We start from the raw sequence: 22187 nt of genomic DNA, 5'->3' as shown, positions 1-22187 counted from the left end.
CTCCTCCCTGCTCACGGCTCCACCCCGGGTTTAGAATTTAGGCCCTACCTGCTGAAGGTAGGTTGACCCATGGGGCTTTCTGGAAGGCAGCAGTCCTTGGCCAGGCTCTGCAAGCCATAGCCCCCTGGGGTTGTCACTGGGACCAATGCTGACACACACTCCAGGTGCCTTTCTCTGCCTTTAGTGCCCCATGTCCAGTGCCCAGGAATGTGCATGCAAGCACCACCTCTCCCCCGTCAGACCCCAGCCCCTCAAACCTTCTGCATCCAGTGCTGGGAGCTGGTGCCACTGTCCTCTCAGCTCCCATACTCTTCCCCGCCTCCCTCTCTGCATTTTCTCTGACCCTGCAGTTAGATTTTTTTGTTTTTTGTTTTTTGAGACAGTCTTGCTCTGTCGCCTAGGCTGGAGTGCAGTGACATGATCTTGGCTCACTGCAACCTCTGCCTCCCAGGTTCAAGGCATTCTTCTGCCTCAGCCTCCCAAGTAACTAGGATTATAGGCACTCAACACCACGCCTGGCTAATCGTCGTATTTTTAGTAGAGATGGGGTTTCACTGTGTTGTCCAGTCTGGTCTCAAATTCCTGACCTCATGCGATCTGTCTGCCTCGGCCCCGCAAAATGCTGGAATCACAGGTATGAGCCACCGCGCCCAGTCTCTGCTGTTAGATCGTGAGGCTTCCTCAAGCTCAGGTTCCATTGCTTCGGCCAGGCCACAGAGGGGGCCGGTCCGTCCCCAGGATGTTTCCGGATTGGCAGTCTGTCTTTCTGTCTCTGTCTCTCTCTCTCTCTCTCTGTCTCTCTCTCTGTCTCTGGAACCTTTTAGTCTTTAATGCAGTGAAAATTGTGTTGGAGAAAATTCTCCTGTTGTTCCACTGTCTGAAAAGATATTTATTCATTTTGATTATGTAAAAGTCACCTGTCACGCTGAAAAATAATTTTTGTCACAGCGTGCATATAGGTGTGTATATGGATATTTGGACTTGGAAGGTATTTCAGTGTCTTCTGGCTTCTGTTGTTTCGTGGAGAAGTCAGTGATTAATCTTACTGTTGCTTTTAAAAAGGTTTAATGGTTTTTCTTTGGATGCTTTTAAGATTTTACTTTGATTTTCATTTGTTTACCAAGATGCTTAGTTTCTTTTTTTTTTTTTTTTTTTGAGACGGAGTCTCGCTGTGTGGCCCAGGCTGGAGTGCAGTGGCCTGATCTTTGGTCACTGCAAGCTCCACCTCCCGGGTTCATGCCATTCTCCCGCCTCAGCCGCCGAGTAGCTGGGACTACAGGCGCCCGCCACCACGCCTGGCTAGTTTTTTGTATTTTTAGTAGAGACGGGGTTTCACCATGTTAGCCAGGATGGTCTCGATCTCCTGACCTCCACCCGCCTCGGCCTCCCAAAGTGCTGGGATTACAGGCTTGAGCCACCGCGCCCGGCCCGATGCTTAGTTTCTTAGTTTCCTTTGTACTCAGCCTGCTTGGGGTTCTTAGTCTTTTTTTTTTTTTTTTTTTTTTTCTTTTAGGGTCTTGCTTTGTTGCCCAGGTGGGAGTGCAGAGGTTCGATCTGAGCTCACTGCAACCTCCATCTCCCAGGGTCAAATGAGTCTCGTGCCTCAGCCTCCCAAGTAGCTTGGAGTACAGGCCTATGCTACCATGCCTGGCTTATTTATTATTATTTTTTGAGATGGAGTTTTGCTCTTGTTGCCCAGGCTGGAGTGCAGTGGCGTGATCTCAGCTCACCGCAACCTCCACCTCCTGGGTTCAAGAGACTATCCTGCTTCAGCCTCCTGAGTAGCTGGGATTATAGGTGTGAGCCACCACACCCAGCTAATTTTTGTATTTTCAGTAGAGATGAGGTTCCACCATGTTAGTCAGGCTGGTCTCAAACTCCTGACCTTATGTGATCCACCCGCCTCAGCCTCCCAAAGTGCTGGGATTAGGCGTGAGCCACCATGTCTAGCCTCTGAGTGCTTTTTACCATGAAAGGTGTTGGAATTTGTCAAAGGCCTTTTCTGCATCAATTGAGGTAATCATACGATTTTTTTTCCCCTTTCATTCGATTAATGTTGTATATTATACTGATTGATTTTTATTTTTTTATTTCTATTTTTGAGAGAGTCTCATTCTGTCACCCAGGCTGGAATGCAGTGGCATGATCTCGGCTCACTGCAGCCTCCACCTCCCAGGATTAAACAATTTTCCTGCCTCACCCTCCCAAGTAGCTGAGATTACAGGCGCCCACCATGATGCCCGGCTAACTTTTGTATTTTTAGTAGAGATAGGGTTTTGCCATGTTGGCCAAGCTGGTCTTGAACTCCTGACCTCAGGTGACACACCCACCTTGGCCTCCCAAAGTGCTAGGATTACAGGTGTGAGCCACCCTGCCTGGCTCTTTAATTTCTTTCAGCAGTGTTGTATTCTTTTTAGTGTGTAAGTCTTTCACTTCCTTGGTTAACTATTTTCCTATGTATTTGACTCTTTTCGGTGCTATTGTAAATGGAACTGCTTTTTAAATTCCCTTTTCAGATTACTCATTGCAGGTGCAGCTGTGAAGAAACATCTGATTTGCGTGTATTGAGCTTGCACCCTGCAACTTTCCTGAATTTGTTTATTTGAGTAGCTTTCTTGTGGATCCTTTGGGGTTTTCTATATACAGGATCATGTGATCTACCATTAGAGGTAGTTTTACTTTTTCCTTTCCAATTTGGATGACTTTTACTTCCTGTTTAATTGCTCTATCTAGAACTTCCAGTACAGTGTTGGATAGCAGTGGTAAAAGCAGGCATCCTTGTCTAATTCTTGACCTTAGGAAAAAAGCTTTGTGGCTCTTCATCATTGAAATATGTTATGTATGGGTTTTTCTTTTTTTGTTGTTTTTTTGAGACGGAGTCTCGCTCTGTCACCCAGGCTGGAGTGCAGTGGCCGGATCTCAGCTCACTGCAAGCTCCGCCTCCCGGGTTCACGCCATTCTCCTGCCTCAGCCTCCCAAGTAGCTGGGACTACAGGCGCCTGCCACGTCGCCCGGCTAGTTTTTTCTATTTTTTTTTTTTTTTAATAGAGACGGGGTTTCACCATGTTAGCCAGGCTGGTCTCGATCTCCTGACCTCGTGATCCGCCCGTCTCAGCCTCCCAAAGTGCTGGGATTACAGGCTTGAGCCACCACCCCCAGCCTATGTGTGGGTTTTAAAAAAATTCCCTTTATCGTGTTAAGGAAGTTCCTTTCTATTCCTACATTTCTCAGTGCTTTTTATCATGAACGGTGTTGGATCTTGTCAAAGGCCTTTTCTGCAGCAATTTAAGTGATCACGTGATTTTCCCCTTTCATTCGATTAATGTGGCATATTACGCTGATGGATTTTCTTGTTATTTCCTATAGCGCTTTGCATGCCAGGATAAATCCCACTTCATCATGGTGTATAATCCTTTTAATATGCTGTTGGGTTCAGTTTGCTAGTACTTTATTGAAGGTTTTTGCATCTTATATTCATGACAGATACTGGTTGGTAATTTTCTTTTCTTCTGGCTTTGGTATCACGGGTAATGCTGGCTTCTGTATGTATCCATTTGTGATTTTTTCACATCACAAATTTAGATATTCAGCTCATTAATTTTCAGTCTCTTATTTTCTCATAAAAGTATTTCAGGAGGCAAGCTTTCCTCCAAGCACTGCTTTCATTGCAATTTGGGTGTTTTTTTTTTTTTTGAGATGGAGTCTTGCTCTTGTACCCAGACTGGAGTGCAGTGGCATGATTTCTGCTCACTGCAAGCTCCACATCCTGAGTTCAAGCAATTCTCCCTCCTCAGCCTCCCAAATAGCTGGGATTACAGGTGCCTACCACCATGCCTGGCTAATTTTTGTATTTTTAGTAGGGACAGGGTTTTACCATCTTGGCCAGTCTGGTCTCGAACTCCTGACTTCAAGAGAGAGATCCACCCGCCTTGGCTTCTCAAAATGCTGAGATTACAGGTGTGAGCCACCACACCCGGCCTTTTTTATTGCAATTTGATATGCTGTAGTTCTAAGTATTTTTCATTTCCTCCCCTGCACAGAGCCTCTGCATGACCCGCTTTATCCTGAGGACACCTGCAGGCCGGGGCCAGGCACCCATCGCCCAAAGCCCTGAAGCTGGGTCGGAAGCAGAGCAGAACTCTGGCGCTCATTTACTGCTTTCTCCTCCCACAACCGAGTCCACAGCCTCCTGCCTTGGGCCATAGCCCTGGCCTCCCCACACAACCTTCGCTTCCTCTCCCAGGTCTTCCTGTCTCTCAATGTTTCCCTCTAAAGATCCATCATGGGCTGGGAGTGGTGGCTCACACCTGTAATCCTAGCAGTTTGGGGGGGCCGAGGAGGGAGGATCATGAGGCCAGGAAATCGAGACCATCCTGGCCAACATGGTGAAACCCCATTGCCACTAAAATACAAAAATTAGCCAGGTATGGTAGTGGGTACCTGTAGTCCCAGCTACTCAGGAGGCTGGGGCAGGAGAAACGCTTCAACTCGGGAGGCAGAGGTTGCAGTGAGGCGAGATCTCGCCACTGCAGTCCAGCTTGGCAACAGACTGAGACTCCATCTAAAAAAAAAAAAAAAAAAAAAAAAAATCCATCATGGCTGGTCTTGCGGGGCAGCCAACAATCCACACTAACCCGGCATCTTGGCAGGAATGGAATGGGCTCCCTCCTGCGTTTTCTCCTTCACTGGGTTTCCTAATACCTTTCTCTGCCCTTGCAATATCAGACGTTCCAATGATGCATCTAATAGGTTGAAATTAAAGTTATAGATGCAAATTTAATTCTAAGGACATGAAGAGAAATTGATGTGGAGAATGAATGTGTGAAAAGGGGAAAAGCAAAATGAGAGAGGGCTTGGACACAGGAGTGAGGCCCAAAATCGACTATTAAAAATAGTGTTAACCGGCCGGGCGCAGTGGCTCATGCCTGTAATCCCAGCACTTTGGGAGGCTGAGGCGGGCAGATCATGAGGTCAGGAGATCAAGACCATCCTGGCTAACACGGTGAAACCCCGTCTCTACTAAAAATACAAAAAATTAGCTGGGCATGGTGCCAGGTGCCTGTAGTCCCAGCTACTTGGGAGGCTGAGGCAGGAGAATAGCATGAACCTGGGAGGTGGAGCTTGTAGTGAGCCTAGATTGTGCCACTGCACTCCAGCCTGGGTGACAGAGCAAGACTCTATCTCAAAAAAAAAAAAAAAAAAAAAAAAATTAAGCTGGCCGGGTATGGTGGCTCATGCCTGTAATCCCAACACTTTGGGAGGCTGAGGCAGGCAGATCATCTGAGGTCAGGAGTTCGAGTCCAGCCTGGCCAACATGGTGAAACCCGTCTCTACCAAAAATACAAAAATTAGCCAGGCATGATGGTGTACGCCTGTAATCCCAGCTACTTAGGAGGCTGAGATACAAGAATTGCTTGAACCCAGGAAGCAAGAGGTTGCAATGAGCCAAGATGGTGCCACTGCACTCCAGCCTGGGCAACAGAGTGAGATTGTCTCAAAAAAAAAAAAAAAAAAAAAAAGCATTAAGCTGAGGTAGGTGGATTACTTGAGGCCAGGAGTTTGAGACTAGCCTGGGCAACATAGTGAGACTCCTTTTCTCTAAAAAAAGAAAAAGTAGCCTGATGCAGTGGTTTGCACTTGTAGTGTGCTGCTCAGGAGGCTGGGGCAGGAGGATCTCTTGGGCCCAGGAGTTCCAGCTTGCAGTGAGCTATGATCACACCACTGCACTGCAGCATGGGTTGTCGACAGAGCAAGACCTTGTCACCCTATCATCCTGTCTCTGTCTCTGTGTGTGTGTGATTTTTTTATTTATTTATTTTTTTGAGATGGAGTGTTACTCTGTTGCCCAGGCTGGGGTGCAGTGGTGCAGTCTCAGCTCACTGTAACCTCTGCCTCCCAGGTTCAAGCAATTCTCCTGCCTCAGCCTCCTGAGTAGCTGGGATTACAGGTGCATGCCACCATGCTCGGGTAATTTTTGTATTTTTAGTGGAGACAGGGTTTCACCATGTTGGTCAAGCTGGTCTCGAACCCCTGACCTCAGGTGATCCACCCACCTAGGCCTCCCAAAGCGCTGGGATCACAGGCGTGAGCCACCGCGCTTGGTCTCTATATATAATTAGAGCCACCGCGCCCAGTCTCTCTATAAAGAGCCAGGTGTTTTCAGGAAACTGCCAGCTCAGTGAGGGAGAACTGCTCTTAAACAGAGGGGAAAGGACATATATTTTATTATGTCAGCAACCATCTACATACAAATAAATGTGAGTCGTAATTAATATAAAAACGGAGTAGCAACCACAAACCTGGCTAAGCGACTTTTTCATTTGCTGGTGAAATCTACGTCTGTCGCCCGCTCCACCCACCGGCCTCCCCAGAGTCTGAAAACGACAGTCCCGGTATAAGGCTGCCACCTGGTGGCCAACCTGAAAACTGTATGGCTATGCCTTGCTGTTCCTAACGCAGCGTTGTTTCAAAGAAACACAAAAGAAATACAAGGCGAGCCAAATGGATGATTTTAAATTATCTGGTAGCCCTATTGAAAAAGTAAAAAGATATTGGGCACGGTGGCTCACGCCTGTAATCTCAGCACCTTTGAGAGGCTGAGGCGGGCGGATCGCTTGACCCCAGGAGTTCGAGACCAGTTTGGGCAACATAGACCCTCTTCTCTACAAAAAAAACCCCCAAAAATTAGCCGGGTGTGGTGGTAAGACCCTGTCTCTAAAAAAATAATAATAATAGTAATACATTTTATTTAACCCAATATATCAACATATTTCAACATGTAATCAATGTTTTTAAATTATTGATATATTTTACATTCTTAAACTGTCTTTCAAACCTAGTGTGTAATTTGCACATCCATCACCTCTCCACCTGGATGCTACATTTTGATGAGAAATACTCGATCTGCATTTACAACTTGTAAAACTTACAGTTGAAAAGGCAGACTCACACCCAAATTGTCCCAAATACGCTTAAAAGCTTCCAATTAGGTGTTACATTGACAAGTACAGTTGAGCAAAAGGCTCCGAGTTTAATCAGGGGTCTCACTTGATTTAATCTCAGCTTAAAGACAGATTCCTCCTCAGGTAGGGGTTGCCGCACCCTTGGTCTCAGTTAAACATTGGGCACACGCCTCTCCCTGCCCATCGGGTGATCTGGCTTTCTACTAACAGAAACGTCTGGAGCGGTTGCAAGAGAATCCGGTCTGGGACCAGCCTGCATCTGTACCTAATCTAGTGGCTGCGTAATCAGTCACCCAGATTCCCTCCAGGACTGCAGGCCGACCTCCCCAAGTGTTGCTGTGGCCAGCAGACAGTCCACAGCTGCTGTCCTCTCTGGCAATTTCCTCAGCTGAAGAGCATCATCTTGACCTCGGGTCGTGCGTCCTTTCTGAGCAGCCTGCAGCCAGTGATTGGTCAGTGGGGTTTTTAAAGGCCGAGTCTTTTCACCCCAACCTGGGACAGTGTTGCGGCTCCATCTCCTTCTGCTCAACGCTGTTCTTTCCCTTCCGCTCCGTATCTTCGGTTTCACAGGTATTGATCCTGGTGTACCGGTAAACTGTGCGGTCATCTTCATCTCAGAGTCTACTTCCTGAGGGGGCCTCCAGCTATGATCATGCGTGCCAGGAGTGGGCTGTAGAACGCGGATGCTGAGGTGGGATTCTGGAGCTGGACTGCTGACTAGTGGGCTAGCAGTGACGATCTCTTCATGGTTGGCAGGGGGAGCGCAGATAGCTCGGGCACACGGTAGCAATGGGGTTGTGAAAACGTCCACTGCTGATGAAATGCAATGGTATTCTGGGGAAGACTATTCACTAGTGGGTTCCCTGTGTCAGGAGTTTGAGATATGAGTGGACACAATACCTACAGAACGTCGGGCCAGGAGCGGCGGCTCACGCCTGGAATCCCAGCACTTTGAGAGGCTAAGGTAAGAGTATTGCTTGAGCCCAAGAGTTCAAGACCCGCCTGGGCCACGTACCAAGACCCACGTCCCCATAAAAAAATCAAAATTAGCCAGGTGTGGTGGTGTAGTCCCTGCTATTTGGCAGGCTGAGGCAGAAGGATCTCTTGAGCCTGGGAGGTCGAGGTTGCAATGAGCTGTGATTATGCCGCTGCACTTCAGTCTGGGTGACAGAGCAAGACACCCCGTCTCAAAAACCCCAAAACCACAGTGAAACTAGGTGGTTGTTGCTAAACACAAAGATGTTGGAAAATGAAAAAAGCTGAGAGTGATTAACAGGCAATTAAAAGCTAAGGGTGAAAGCCTCCTTAGGAGCACGTAAAGGTTTTTATATCTTGCAGCTGCAAGGTAGAGAAAGCTGAGGACTAGACCCAGGATTTAGTTGTAAGATCAGCCAAGCTTCCAAGAAGGTTAAATCCTCCACCTAGACAGCCTGCTGTGCCAGAGGCAGGGCCCTAGTTCATGAGATGCGGACGTCTGGGTTGATGTGCTCCCAAAACCTCAAATTCCCAGAGCCCATAAGCCCTGAGTGCACATAAGTGGCCACTCTTCCCACCAGGGGTGAGAGTATCCTCCTCCCCCAAGGAGACGGAGGCTTCCCTCCTGCAGGATATTACCCCCAGCATCAGGCACCAGGCACCAGGCCTGGTAAGGGAGGAAAAGGACCTTGTACCAAGGGAGCTGCAGAATGGAGCCAAAACGCGCTTGCAGGGACTGGGCACACGTGACAGGAACCGGGTGCTGAGAGAGCTGGACCAAGGGGAAAGCTCATAAAGCTGGAAAAAGGTGGGGGTTCTCAATTCAGGAGTACTCCCCAGGATACAGGACTTAATGTCCTGCTCGGGACCCTAGGGGATGGGCCACCGTGCTGCCGGATGGCTCCTAGAAGCAGGCAGAAGGCAGAGCACACTAAGCAAAGGAGAGATGCTGGCGCTGCTGTCAGATGGTGGAAAGAGGCGTTAAAAGGCTCAGAGGCGGGTGCAGTTGTGTGAATGTACCCTGTGAGGCAGAACACCCACAGGAAGGCCTGGAAGATTCATTCATCTATGGAAGCAGGAATGTGACAGTGCTGGTGAGGGGGCTGGCACAGCTGAGCTCATGGGGTGCTCCCCTCTAGAAGTCAGGGAGAAGGTAGGAGGTGCTGCTATGGAACAGGCTGCTGGGTGATGAGGGTGCTGGGAGCCTGAGATCATAAGACCAGGCGATGCCAGCAGCCGGGGGCCTGCCCTGTGGCCCTATGGAGATGCTTAAGAGTTGGCCACATGGCAAAACCAGTGGTATTGTTCAAACTGTGCAAGCAAAGTCATGATGGGTGACAGGGGGCTAGGTGGCCTCCATGAGAACATCTGGCTTTCTGTGGCACCGGAAGTTTGTCTCGGGCTTTTCCCTTGACCAGAGGCGGGTGCTGCACCTGTGTGCTCCCACAGGGCACCTGGGCTTCCTCTGTTGGAAACTAATTACTCTCCATTGGATCCACCTCTTCACCCGACCGTCTTCAAGCTCGATGGTGGGTTTCGAGGTGGGAGCTGTTTCTCAGATTAAGCATTGGGCTTAATTGCCCACGGGGCTTCTCCAAGTGTGAACACCTGGGGACCTTGTTAGCAATGCAGATTCCCAGGCCCCACGCCGGCCTACAGATGCAGAAATGGTAGGGACAGGGCCCGGCCGTCAGTGCATTACACCTTCCAGGTGATTCTGATGCATGCTCAAGTGTGAGAATCTGATACAGAGGAGTTCAGCGGCTGCTGGAAGAATGAATCCCCGGGCTGGAATGATCAGAGGGGTGTATTAAAGCAGAGGGGAGGTTAAGAGAAATGTCACCTCATTTTTGGCCAGTAGTGGGGAATTATTAGTCCAGGGAAGGCAGCACAGCTGTGAAGCTGTGTCACATCTGAGGACTGCTCCCCAGCAGGACTCGGAGCGCTGCCATGGAACATGCCAGAAGGTAGGACAGACAGGTTAAAGACCTTAGATTTTACGATCTGGCAACTCTGGGTCCAAATCCTTTGTCGGCCGTGGACCTGTCCCCATCCTACACTTCCCTGCTTCCCAGCCCCAACGAAGTCTGGACTGTCCTTAGCTTGGGCAAATCTTTCATCTTTTTCCAGAGATAGGGTCTTGCTCTGTTACCTAGGTTGGAGTGCAGTGGTGCTATCATAGCTTACTGCAGCCTCAAACTCCTGGCCTCAAGCAGTCCTCCCATCTCAGCCTCCTGAATAGCTAGAACTATGGGCACACACTACCGTGGCCAGCTGGTTTTTCTTTTAAACTTTTTTTTGAAGAGATGGGGGTCTGGCCATGTTGCCCTGGTTGGACTAGAACTCCTGGCCCCAAGCAAACCTGCCCCAGCCTCCAAAAGTGCTGGGATTATAGGTGTGGGCCCCGTGCCCAGTCCGCCTATGTCTTTATATTTAAAATGCCTCTTATATATCATTCGGCCTTGCCTGTGAATCTTGATCCCTTTGACAATTTCTGCCTTTTGATATGGTTGTTTTAGGTCTACCATTTCACTCTCCACTTTGCTTTCCCACTCCCTCCCCTATTTTGGTCCCTCTTCTTTCTTGCCCTCTTTTGTGTTAAAAATATGTATTTTGAGATGGAGTCTTGCTGTGTCACCCAGGCTGGAGTGTAGTGGTACAATCTTGGCTGACTGCAACCTCTGCCTCCTAGGTTCAAGCAATTCTCCTGCCTCAGCCTCCTGAGTAGCTGAAATGACAGGCGCCTGCCACCACTCCCAGCTAATTTTTGTATTTTTAGTAGAGATGGGGTTTCATGTTGGCCAGGCTGGTCTTAAACTCCTGACCTCAAGTGATCTGCCTGCCTTGGCCTCTCAAAGTGCTGGGATTACAGGTGTGAGCCACCAGACCGGGCCTAAAAATACTAGTTTCAGTTTTAATGTATCCACTAGTGTTTTGGAGATGCTGTTCCTTTTCTTCAGTGGTTGCTCTAATAGGGTCTTAACTTCTCATATTCTTAGTATTGTACCACTTCATGCACCTTGAAAATCCCTTAACCTCTCTGAATTTCAGTTATTTCATTTATAAGATGAGAATGGTGACTTTCTCTCATGGGTTATCTGACTCCGGATGAGAGAACTCAAGCCGAGTATACAGCCAAGGGCAGAACAGCAATGCCTGTTGACTGTCAGGGCTGATCCTAGTCTGAAGGGGTGGCCTGCCCCTCCACACCTGTGGGCGTTTCTCGTTAGGTGGAACGAGAGACTTGAGAAAAGAAATGAGACAGAGACAAAGTAAAGAGAAAGAAAAAGTGGGCCCAAGGGACCAGCGCTCAGCATACCGAGGACCCATGCCGGCACCTGTCTCTGAGTTCCCTTAGTATTTATTGATAATTATCTTTACCATCTTAAAGAAAAGGAAGTGGCAAGATAATAGGATCATTGTAGGGAGAAAGTCAGCAGTAAGACATGAATAAAGATCTCTGTGACATGAATAAGTTTAAGGAAAACTGCTGTGCCTTGATATGCATATGCAAACATCTCCATAAACCTTTTTAGTGTATAAAGAGCAGCATTGCGCTAGCAAGTCCCGCCTTTCACCCTAAGGCGGTGTTCTCCTTTCTCAGTAAACAGAACACACAATTGGGTTCCTTTGCCCAGGGACAGGCAGGAGACAGATGCTTTTCTCTATCACAACTGCCAACAACCGCCAAGAGGCCTTCTTTCCTCTTGTACTGGTCCTCCTCAGCACAGACCCTTCACGGGTGTCAGGCTGGGGGACGATCAGGTCTTTCCCTTCCCACGAGGCCATATTTCAGACCATCACATGGGGAGAAACCTTGGACAATACCTAGCTTTCCTAGGCAGAGGTCCCTGCGACCTTTGGCAGTGTACGTATTCCTGGGTACTTGACATTAAGAGAATGGTGATGACTTTTAACCAGCAAGCTGCCTTCAGGCACTTGTTTAACAAAGCACACCCTGCACAGCCCAAAATCCTTTAAACCTTGAGTCACCACAGCACATGTCTCTTGCGAGGACAAGGTTGGGGGTAGGGTCACAGATTAACAGCATCTCAAATACAGAACGAAATAGTCTCTTATGTCTACTTTTTTCTATACAGACACAGCAACAGGCTGATCTCTCTCTTCCCCACACTAGTCCTGCCACTAAAGAGTGTGGTTCTGATCAGCACTGGCCTCCTGAGACCACATGGAGCCACCACTGAGTATCCCCAGCGGCAGACCCACTGCAGGGGGTCATGTGTCCACCAGCTGTGATCACCCATTCTGCTAAATGGCTGCCCCTCAGGGATGCTGGTATCTCACCAGGGCACCTCTCAGCTGCCCTTTCCTTGCCCAGACCTGACCATCCTGTGCCCCCTCTTCAGGCTGCTCCTGGGCCGGCAGAGCCAAACCAGCTGACCCAGCCAGGCCGATCACAGAAAAAGCCTGGCTTGATTTCCACCACTGCAGTCCTCCCTATGCCCTTCACATTCCTGGACTCTGTCCAAGCCTCCATCTGCTGCCCATTCTTCTCACTCGCAGTGATGGCTTTAGCAATCTGCAGGGACATAGGCCTCTGGGGATGCTGTCTTCTCACACTCAGCATCAGTCCCACAGAATGGAAGCACTAGCCCTCCTGGGGGCAGCCTGTGCAACCACTCCTAATGGGTTTTTGGGAATCTGTTCTAGGCCTTTCTTTTCTTTGAGGGTTTTTTTGTTTTTTATTTCTTTTTTTGGGGAGACAGAGTCTCACGTTGTCCCCAAAGCTGGTGTGGAGTGGTAGGAACATGGTTCACAACCTCCTGGGCTCAAGCAATCCTCCCACCCCAGACTCCTGAGTAGCTGGAACTACAGGCAAGCGCTATTATGCTAAGCTTATTTTTTGCAGAGACAAATTTCACTGTGTTGCCAGGCTGGTGTCAAATCCCTGAGCTCAAGTGATCCACCTGCCTGCTGCCTCCCAAAGTGCTGGGGTTACCGGTGTAAGCCACTGCACCTGGATAATTCTTGTGTTTTCAGTAGAGATGGGGTTTCACCATGTTGGCCAGGCTTGATTCCTGGGTTTGGAAGTGGGAGTGAGTAACGCTTGAAAATCTGGATGGGCTGGACACAGGTGGATTGGGGCAGCCCCGCAAGACACTGGAAACTGCTCTAGAAACACAGGAGGAATCCGTGACCTGGATCCTCACAGTATGGCTTCCAACTGCCAGCTATCAGCACCAGATAGAAGGAAGCACTTGTTGGCCAGGTGCAGTGGCTCATACCTATAACCCTAGCACTCTTGGAGGCCGAGGCGGGCGGATCAATAGGTCAGGAGTTCAAGACCAGCCTGGCCAAGATGGTGAAACCCCCTCTCTGCTAAAAATACAAAAATTAGCTGTGCATGGTGGCAGGTTCCTGTAATCCTAGCTACTTGGGAGGCTGAGGCAGGAGAATCACCTGAACCCAGGGGACCAAGGTTGCAGTGAGCCGAGATTGTACCATTGTACCTCAGCCTGGGAGTGATACTCAGTCTCAAAAAGAACAAACAAAAAAAAACACTTGTTTCCTGCTTGAAGGGGTGTTACTGAAAGCAACTTAAGTGGTTGCCTTGAGCTGGCAGAACTCCATCTCTTAGCTTCTCTTCCTAAGTGGGGGTTTCTACTCCTGGGCAACTTTACCCAAATTCTCTTCCTGATTAGTATCAAGCTCACCTACTTTCGTGTGTGTGTGTTTTTTGTTTTTTCTTGAGAGAGTCTTGCTCTGCTGCCCAGGCTGGAGTGCAGTGGTGCGATCTGGGCTCACTGCAAGCTCTGCCTCCCAGGTTCAAGCGATTCTCTTGCCTCAGTGGCCCAAGTAGCTGGGATTACAGTAGTAGGTCCTCACCACCACTCCTGGCTAATTTTTTTTTTTTTTTTTAGTAGAGATGGGGTTTTGCCATGTTAGGGTGGTCTCGAACTCCTGACCTCAGGTGATCCACCCACCTCGGCCTCCCAGAGTGCTGGGATTATAGGCGTGAGCCACCAGGCTTGGCCAAGCTCACCTACTTTTTAAAATGCAGATGATGCTTTTTTTTTTTTTTTTTTTTTTTTTTTGGAGTGACAAGGTCTTGCTATGTTGCCCAGGATGGTCTTGAACTCCTGGGTTAAAGGGAACTTCCTGTCTTGACCTACCAAAGTCCTGGGATTATAGGCATGAGCCCCATGCCCAGCCTGATGCTGCTCTTAACTCTGAACCCTCCCAGGGCTTCATATTTTCTCATGGGCAGGCCCGGCCCTCATGTGTTTCTGGCTTTGTCACATGGCCTGCGCTCTACTTGGGTTTTGTGTCTGCTCCTGGGATGTACTGCTGAGGTGGAATCCCCCTGTGGACAGGGCCCTTCTGTCAGTCATCTTGTTCACCAGTGTGTCGCCCAGCAGCCTCCTGTGCCTGCTTCATAGTCGGTGCCCAACAGGAGTGAAGATCCCACATCCACTTCCACGATTAGTGCCAACAGCCATGGGCAGGGCCTCTCCTTGGCTTCTGTGTTCTCGTTACTCTCTAGTGGCTGAAATTTGGAGTCCCCATCTCCAGGCTCTGGCACGCAAGTCATGCTAACCTTCATAGGCATGTCTGCTTTGCTGTCTTTTGTTTCACATTCTGACAGTCCTCAGAAAAGCTAGCGTGCGTTCGGGAGATTCTTTCACTCACACGTGCGTCACATGAGAAATTACTCAATGTCTGAGGTAGAAGCTTCTCTGCAGGGGCGGGCGCAGTGGTTCACTCCTGTAATCCCAGCACTTTAGGAGGCCGATGCGGGCAGATCGCTTGAGGTCAGGAGTTGGAGATCAGCCTGACCAACATGGTGAAACATTATCTCTACTAAAAATTGGCCGGGCATGGGGGTGTGTGCCTGTAATCTCAGCTACTCAGGAGGCTGAGGCAAGAACATCACTTGACCCTGGGAGACGGAGGTTACGGTGAGCCACTGCACTCCAGTGCTGAGGTGACAGCAAGACTCCATCTCCCACCCCCGCCAAAACAAAAACAAAAACAAAAAAATTGTCCTCCAGGGCCAGGAGGAGAGGAGATCTGAGGCCAAGAAGGCCACTAACGATGAGCTGAGAGCTGCAGCATCAAGCAGAGGGGTCCTGGAAGCGTCCCACTGGTTATGGCTCAGTAGGACAGGCTCATGGGTGTCTTCCCTCTCAAAACACCAGAGCACAGAGTGTGAAGCTGGAAGCCTCCTAGTGGAGACCAGGTCCTAAGGGTCTAGTCCTACTTGGGCCAGTAGGACCATGAGATGGGCAGTTGAGCCAAGAGAAACTATACCCAAATGAGGTCTCAGGATGCCACAGGCCCCTGACTTCCCAGGCCAGCTCCTAGCGGGGCAGGGCTCTGTCAGTCACACAACTGGAGGTAACAATGGCAGACTGTGGCCAAGGGTGGTGAATGTGTGGCACCAGCTAAGCCTCCATCTACCTCCCACAACATCCCTCTGTCACCCACGCTGGGGACCCCTAGCATCTTATTTCTACACCATTGCAAGTCTTATGCCTGCAGCCTGGGATTCCCTGGCCTCATTCCCCTTCTGACTTGTCCTGGATTTACCAACAGTACGTGGAGGCCAGTTAGATTCAGCCACATCAGCCCGAGGCCAAAATAGGTGAGTCCCAACTTCAGACTTACAAATAAAGACATAACCCAATATGCAGTTTGGTTATGTTTTTTTTGTTTTGTTTTGTTTTTTTGAGACGGTGTCTCGCTCTGTCACCCAGGCTGGAGTGCAGTGGCCAGATCTCAGCTCACTGCAAGCTCCACCTCCCGGGTTTATGCCATTCTCCTGCTTCAGCCTCCCGAGTAGCTGGGACTACAGGCGCCCGCCACCTCGCCCAGCTAGTTTTTTGTATTTTTTTTTTTAGTAGAGACGGGGTTTCACCATGTTAGCCAGGATGGTCTCGATCTCCTGACCTCGTGATCCACCGGTCTCGGCCTCCCAAAGTGCTGGGATTACAGGCTTGAGCCACCGCGCCAGGCCTGCAGTTTGGTTATGAAAAACATCTATCAAGTGGAAAAAAAAAATCTCTAAAATACCAGGATAAAAATGGGCTGTATGGCCAAATACAGTGAGCATGGACTGAGTCGAACAGGAAGAGGTCTCAACTGGAAATACACTTGATGAGTTGGGTTTTGTTGTTCTTGGCATTGCTGCTTTTGGCTGGCTGCCTCACCAGTAAGGCAAAAACCACTGCCTCCCAGGCTTGTGTGAGGATTAAATGAAGTACAGTTACATCTTGAGATATGCCCAGGCTGCAAGAACTTGTCTTTAAGAGGAGTTTCATCTAAAAGCACTGTGGTTTATGAGGATTACAAGGCACTTAAAAAGAGCTGTGATCTTCTGTCTCAGGATTTCACCATAGAGCCCTAAGAAGCACTTGAAGTGTGTTGCAGTGCGGAAGCACTGATGCCTAACAAACTAACAGGTGTATTTGCACCTCGTCCATCGACAGATCCCCACAAGCTTAGGGAATGTCTTCCCCTGATCGTCTTCCTCAGGAATAAACTCAAGTACGCGTTGACTGGAGATGAGGTAAAGAAGATACGTATGCAGTGCTTCATCACAATTGATGGCAAGGTTCGAGTGGCTATCACATACCCTGCTGGATTTATGGATGTCATTGGTATCGAGAAGACAGGGGAGCATTTCTGCCTGGTCTATGACACCAAGGGCTGTTTTGCTGTTTACCGCATCCCAGTGGAAGAGGCAAAGTACAACCTGTGCAAAGGGAGGAAGAGCACTGTGGGGATGAAAGGAATCCCACACCTGGTGACTCATGATACTGGAACCATCCACTACCCAGATCCTCTCATCAAGGTGAACCACGCTGTGAAGATTGATTTAGGGACTGGCAAGATAATCAACTTAATCAAATTCCACACAGGCAGTGTCTGTATGGTGATGGGGTGGAGCCAGCCTCAGTCGTGTTGGTGTGACCACCAACAGGGAAAGACATGCTGGTTCGCTCAATGTGCATGTGAGGGACGCTGATGGCAACAGCTTTGCCACAAGGCTGTCCAACATTTTTGTCATTGGCAATGGCAGTAAACCTTGGAATTCCCTGCCCAAGAGAGAGGGCATCCGACTTACTATTGCTGAAGAGAGAGAAGAGGCTAGCCACCAAACAGCGGTGGCTAAATTGCAGTAGCAGCATATCTTTTTTTTTTTTTCCCTCAAATAGTGAATTCTTGTTTCTAAGAAAAAAAAAGTTCTGATCAGAGGCTAGGTGTGGTGGCTCATTCCTATAAACCCAGCACTTTGGGAGGCAGAGGTGGGTGGATCACTTGAGGGTCAGGAGTTAGAGACCAGTCTGACCAACATGGTGAAACCTCATCTCTACTAAAAATAGCCAGGTGTGGTGGTACACTCCTGCAATCCCAACTACTTGGGGGGGCTGAGGCAGGAGTATCACTTGAACCTGGGAGAGGGAGGTTGCAGTGAGCTGAGATTGTGCTACTGCACTCCAGCCTGGGTGACAGACCAAGACTCCATCTCAAAAAAAAAAAAAAAAGATATCTGGATTTTTAGAGCCTTGGGAACATGCAGCTGAGATAAGAGTAACCCCTGTGGTCACCTTCCTAGTCGTAGAGTGGGGTGTGTGAAGTTCTCAGCATTTGTAACTTGCTAGCTTATACTGACAACCCTGGCACTCCTTGCATTGTTTCCATTGACTTTTTGCCTCTATTACTTTACCTTTTTGTATAAAGCGTTCTCTTATGTGAACGACGGATGTCAAATATGCTTTCTTTGGTAGTATAGTCTCAAGTGTACAATGCAGCTCCGAAAGACCTGGAGAAGTGTAGTGATATAGTTTGGTATTTGTCCCTGTCCAAGTCTCATGCTGAGATGTCATCCCCAATGTTGGAGGTGGGGCCTGCTGGGAGGACCCCTCATGGCTTGGTCCTGTCCTCAAGATAGTTCTTGTGAGAGCTGGTTGTTTGGAAGTGTGTGGCACCCCCTCACCCTGCTCCTAATTTTGTCACACGATGTGCCTGCTCCCCCTTCACTTTCCGCCGTAATTGTCAGTTTCCCGAGGCCTCCCCAGAAGCTGAACAGAGGTCAGTCTGCAGAACCACAAGCCAATTAAATCTCTTTTCTTGGCCGGGTGTGGTGGCTCTCGCCTATAATCCCAGAACTTTGGGAGGCTGAGGCAGGCGGAACATCTGAGGTCAGGAATTCGAGACCAGCCTGGCCAACATGGTGAAACCCCGTATCTACTAAAAATACAAAAATTAGCTGGGCATGGTGGTGGGTGCCTGTAATCTCAGCTACTCAGCAAGTTGAGGCAGGAGAATCACTTGAAACTGGGAGATTGAGGTTGCAGTGAGCTGAAATCATGCCACTGCACTCCAGCCTGGGTGAGAGTGAGACTCCATCTTAAAAAACAAAAACAAACAAAAAAACCTCTTTCCTTTATAAACTACTCAGCCTCAGGTATTTATAGCAATGCATGAGCAGCTTAATGTATGTAGACAGCCATTTTATAGGGTAATTAAGAGACCTTGCTTATGTTGTGCTGTGTTAGTGGAGGTCAATTATCTGTGTCCATTTTAATGGGTTTATGGTATTTTAGGATAAATGAGTGTGTGTTTAGGGACTAAGGTGTGCATACAAATTTTTCCACTGGAATTAATGGCAATTATATTCTCCACTTAGGAGAATTCATCCTAGGAGTGGTTTTTATGTACAAATTACCCTTTTAAAGCAGGAGAATGTAGGTGAAAAATACATCAGACTGCACAGCACAAAGTTTTCTTAAATGTTTTTATATTTTGTTTTTGAGATGGGATTCTCACTCTGTTATCCAGGCTGGAGTGCAGTGGCACAATCTCTGCCTCCTGGGCTCAAGTGATCCTCCTACCTCACCCTCTTGAGTAGCTGTGACTACAGGCATGAGCCACCACATCTGGCTAATTTTTTGTATTTTTTGTAAAGATGGGGGTCTCACTATGTTGCCCAGGCTGGTCTCGAGCTCCTGGGTTCCAGCAATCCACCTGCCTTGGCCTCCCAAAGTGCTCGGATTACAGGTGTCAGCCACTACGTCATTATTAAATGTTTAATAACTGGAGGCATATCTAGAAATGTAAATATATACAAATACACATATTGTCTTGGGTGTGACTGGCTGGGGCTAGAATCACAAGCAATAAAGGTATTCACCAAGACAGTTGTGGGGAAAGGCAGATTTATTAGAGGAAGAATATGGCCTGGGCATGGTGGTTCATACCTGTAATCCCAGCACTTCAGAAGGTGGAGGCAGGCAGATCACTTGAGCTCAGGAGTTCGAGACTAGCCTGGGCAACATGGCAAAATCCTCCTCTACCAAAAATTTAAAAATTAGCCAGGAGTGGTGCCTGGTGCCTACAGTCCCAGTTACTTGGGAAGCTAAGGTGGGGATCACTCGAACCTGTGAGGCAGAGGTTGCAGTGAGGCGAGATGGTACCACTGCACTCCAGCCTGGGTGACAGAGCCAAACCCTCTCTCAAAAGTAGGAAGCCATGTTGCAAGGGTACAATGGGCAGCACAGCAGAGAAGGGGCTGCTTGCAAAGAGGCAGGGGCTTGAGGGAAGTCTTACAGGGTCATGTTGGAAGGGGCCGCATGTGGAACGAATGGGATGTTGTGTCTACAGGTTGTCTGATTAGCCTTCTCTTGGAATACTTGCTCTCCCTCACCTGGGACCCCTTTCCTGTTGTTGCTGGCATAGCTTACCAGGACTCCACGTTCCCCCCTAACTGAACAATGCCAAAGCTTTGGCACTGGGGTGGCAGTTTCATTTGCAGCTACTTCCTGCTGGCCTGAGGCGTAGAGTTGACCCTACCTATGCCTGTTGGTCTGTCAGGAGACCCTGTGGGTCACTGTCCCGGGTTGTGAGGCCTAGGATGTTGGCTCTTGGTGGAGAAAGGGACTTGTTGGAGAAGGGGAGCCTGTCAAGGTGAAACTGATGTCCAGCTGCATCCAGGGGAGATGCCTTGTAAAGGCAGCTGGCATCACTGGGGAGACCGATATTCCATCCGCAGCATCATTTGAAGGTGAAACTGTTGAATTAGCCCTGGTGCTGTTTGGGATCACCTGGCTTAAGAGGTCCGGAGCAGCGTGGCTGCTGTCTTCACGGGAGAATTTAGCATGAGAAAGGGGGGCTCTGAGTTCCCCAAAATGTGTGTAGGTTTGCCCTGGTTGAGCTTCCGCTGCCAATGGCACTACATGTAGGGATTGTGAACTTTTGGCTAGAAAGGATAGGAGAGGCCTTCCTCCCTTCCCAGCAAGGTAGCCAAACCTGTTTACCCCTTGGCCTCCAGGCTACACAAAGGAGTGGCCCTAGCCAGTGGCATGAATTGTCAGAGGGATACTAGAATTTGTCCCCTGGAAGACTGAAAAGGAAGGCAAACCTCTAAACTTCTACTGAATCAGGCATCTCTCCACCGGGACCTTCTGATGCATTAGGGAGTAGACCTGGCTGGGGGCCTTCAGCTGTCTCCAGGCTCGGGCGCTGTCCACGGAGAGGCTGGAGTTGGAGAAGAAAGGGACACAGGAGGGGAGGACTCCCGAAGCAGTCCCCGAGCACTTCCCATACGGGCCACCAAAATGTCGCGGGTGCAACAGGCTATGGCTGGTGTGGCAGGCGGTAAAGAAATTTACTAAGACAGTCATGGGGGAGAAAAAAGGCAGATTTATTAGAGGGAAAGCACGAAGGTAAGTTGCAAGCGTACAATGGGCAGCCCAGCAGAGGAGGGGCTGTCTGCAAAGAGGCAGGGGCTAGAGGGAAGTCTTGGGTTGTGCAGGCATGACATGCTGCTGGGCTACACAGGGAGTGAGGTATTCGGGAACATGCCAGCAGGTTATCTGTCATGAGCCATCTCTTGGAATAATTGTTCTCCCCCACAGAACACCCCTTCCTCGTCGCTTACTTTCCGTATACGTGTGGAGTCTTTATCTGAAAACTGAGCTAATAGAGTACAGTATTTTGTACTGATTTTTTTATCTTCCAAATATTGATTAGAAAATATGTCAATGTAGAAGTCACCATTATAGCTCTAATCTATTTAAAACCTAAAGGTCCTTATCCCAGAGGTAAACGCTGTTAGGGCTTGCTCCAAGTCCTTCTGAAGCCACCTTGCAAAAATTATGAGTGAGAAAATCATGACAATGAAACAGATCTAACCTAACCAACTCCAGCTTGCTCCTAACCTCCAAGCTGCCCTTGGTCATTCTTGCACATGGGCTGAACTAGCTTTGGAAGGAATTTATTTATTTTTATTTATTTATTTTTGAGACAGAGTCTCGCTCTGTTGCCCAGGCTGGAGTGCAGTGGTGTGATCTCTGCTTACTATAAGCTCTGGCCTCCGGGTTCGTGCCATTCTCCTGCCTCAGCCTCCCAGGTAGCTGGGACTACAGGCACCTGCCACCACACCTGGCTAATTTTTTTGTATTTTTAGTAGAGATGGGGTTTCACTGTGTTAGCCAGGATGGTCTCAATCTCCTGACCTCATGATCTGCCTGCCTCGGCCTCCCAAAGTGCTAGGATTACAGGTGTGAGCCACCGTGCCTGACCTGCAATGTATAGTTTAACTTTGGAACAAAGACAACAGTCCTTTTGCAAAACAAACCCCTTCTTGCCTGGGGACCAGACAGCCTTTGTAAGATTAACAAATTAACCATGAGATTAGAAATTATGGTTTAGGAATCTTGTAGCCAGAGGCCACAAGATCGCAAATCTCCCCATAACATCACTATTGTAAAATCTAAGATTGGTGCTCACGTATCTTTCAGACCCTGCATTCTGATGCACCAGCTAGTGCCACCCAGAATGGTAATCTGGTCATGTCATTCAACCAGTTTCGTGATCCCACCCAGGAACAGAAGATGGCAAGAGCCCACTTTGACCTCTTTATTTTTTTGAGATGGAGTTTCACTCTTATTGCCCAGCCTGGAGTTCAGTGGCATGATCCTGGCTCACTGCAACCTCCGCCTCCTGGGTTCAAGTGATTCTCCTGCCTCAGCCTCCTGAGTAGCTGGGATTACAGGTGCAAGCCACCAAGCCTTGGCTAATTTTTGTGTTTTTAGTGGAGACAGGGTTTCACCATGTTGGCCAGGCTGGTCTAGAGCTCCTGACCTCAGGTGATCCACTCGCCTTGGCCTCCCAAAGTGCTGGGATTACAGGCTTGAGCCACCTTGCCCGCTGACCCCTTATTTCATCTCTAGACCCAACCAGTCAGCACTCCCCAGTCCCTGACCCCTTACCCGCCAAATTATC

General features: G+C 48.9%; 1 protein-coding gene and 1 pseudogene across 2 annotated transcripts in view; one reads left to right on the top strand and one right to left on the bottom strand.

The window, feature by feature from the left end:
• GABARAPL2 (GABA type A receptor associated protein like 2) overlaps window positions 1-22187 on the bottom strand; it is a 625498-nt gene that overhangs the window by 393148 nt on the left and 210163 nt on the right. The window lies entirely within an intron of this gene.
• LOC126945089 (40S ribosomal protein S4, Y-like) lies at window positions 16307-19672 on the top strand (annotated as a pseudogene).

This window comes from Macaca thibetana, chromosome 20, assembly GCF_024542745.1.
Source record: "Macaca thibetana thibetana isolate TM-01 chromosome 20, ASM2454274v1, whole genome shotgun sequence".
In the NCBI taxonomy this organism is placed as follows: domain Eukaryota; kingdom Metazoa; phylum Chordata; class Mammalia; order Primates; family Cercopithecidae; genus Macaca; species Macaca thibetana.
Note: the sequence above shows the minus strand (reverse complement) of the source record. Positions and strands in the feature narration are given on the sequence as shown.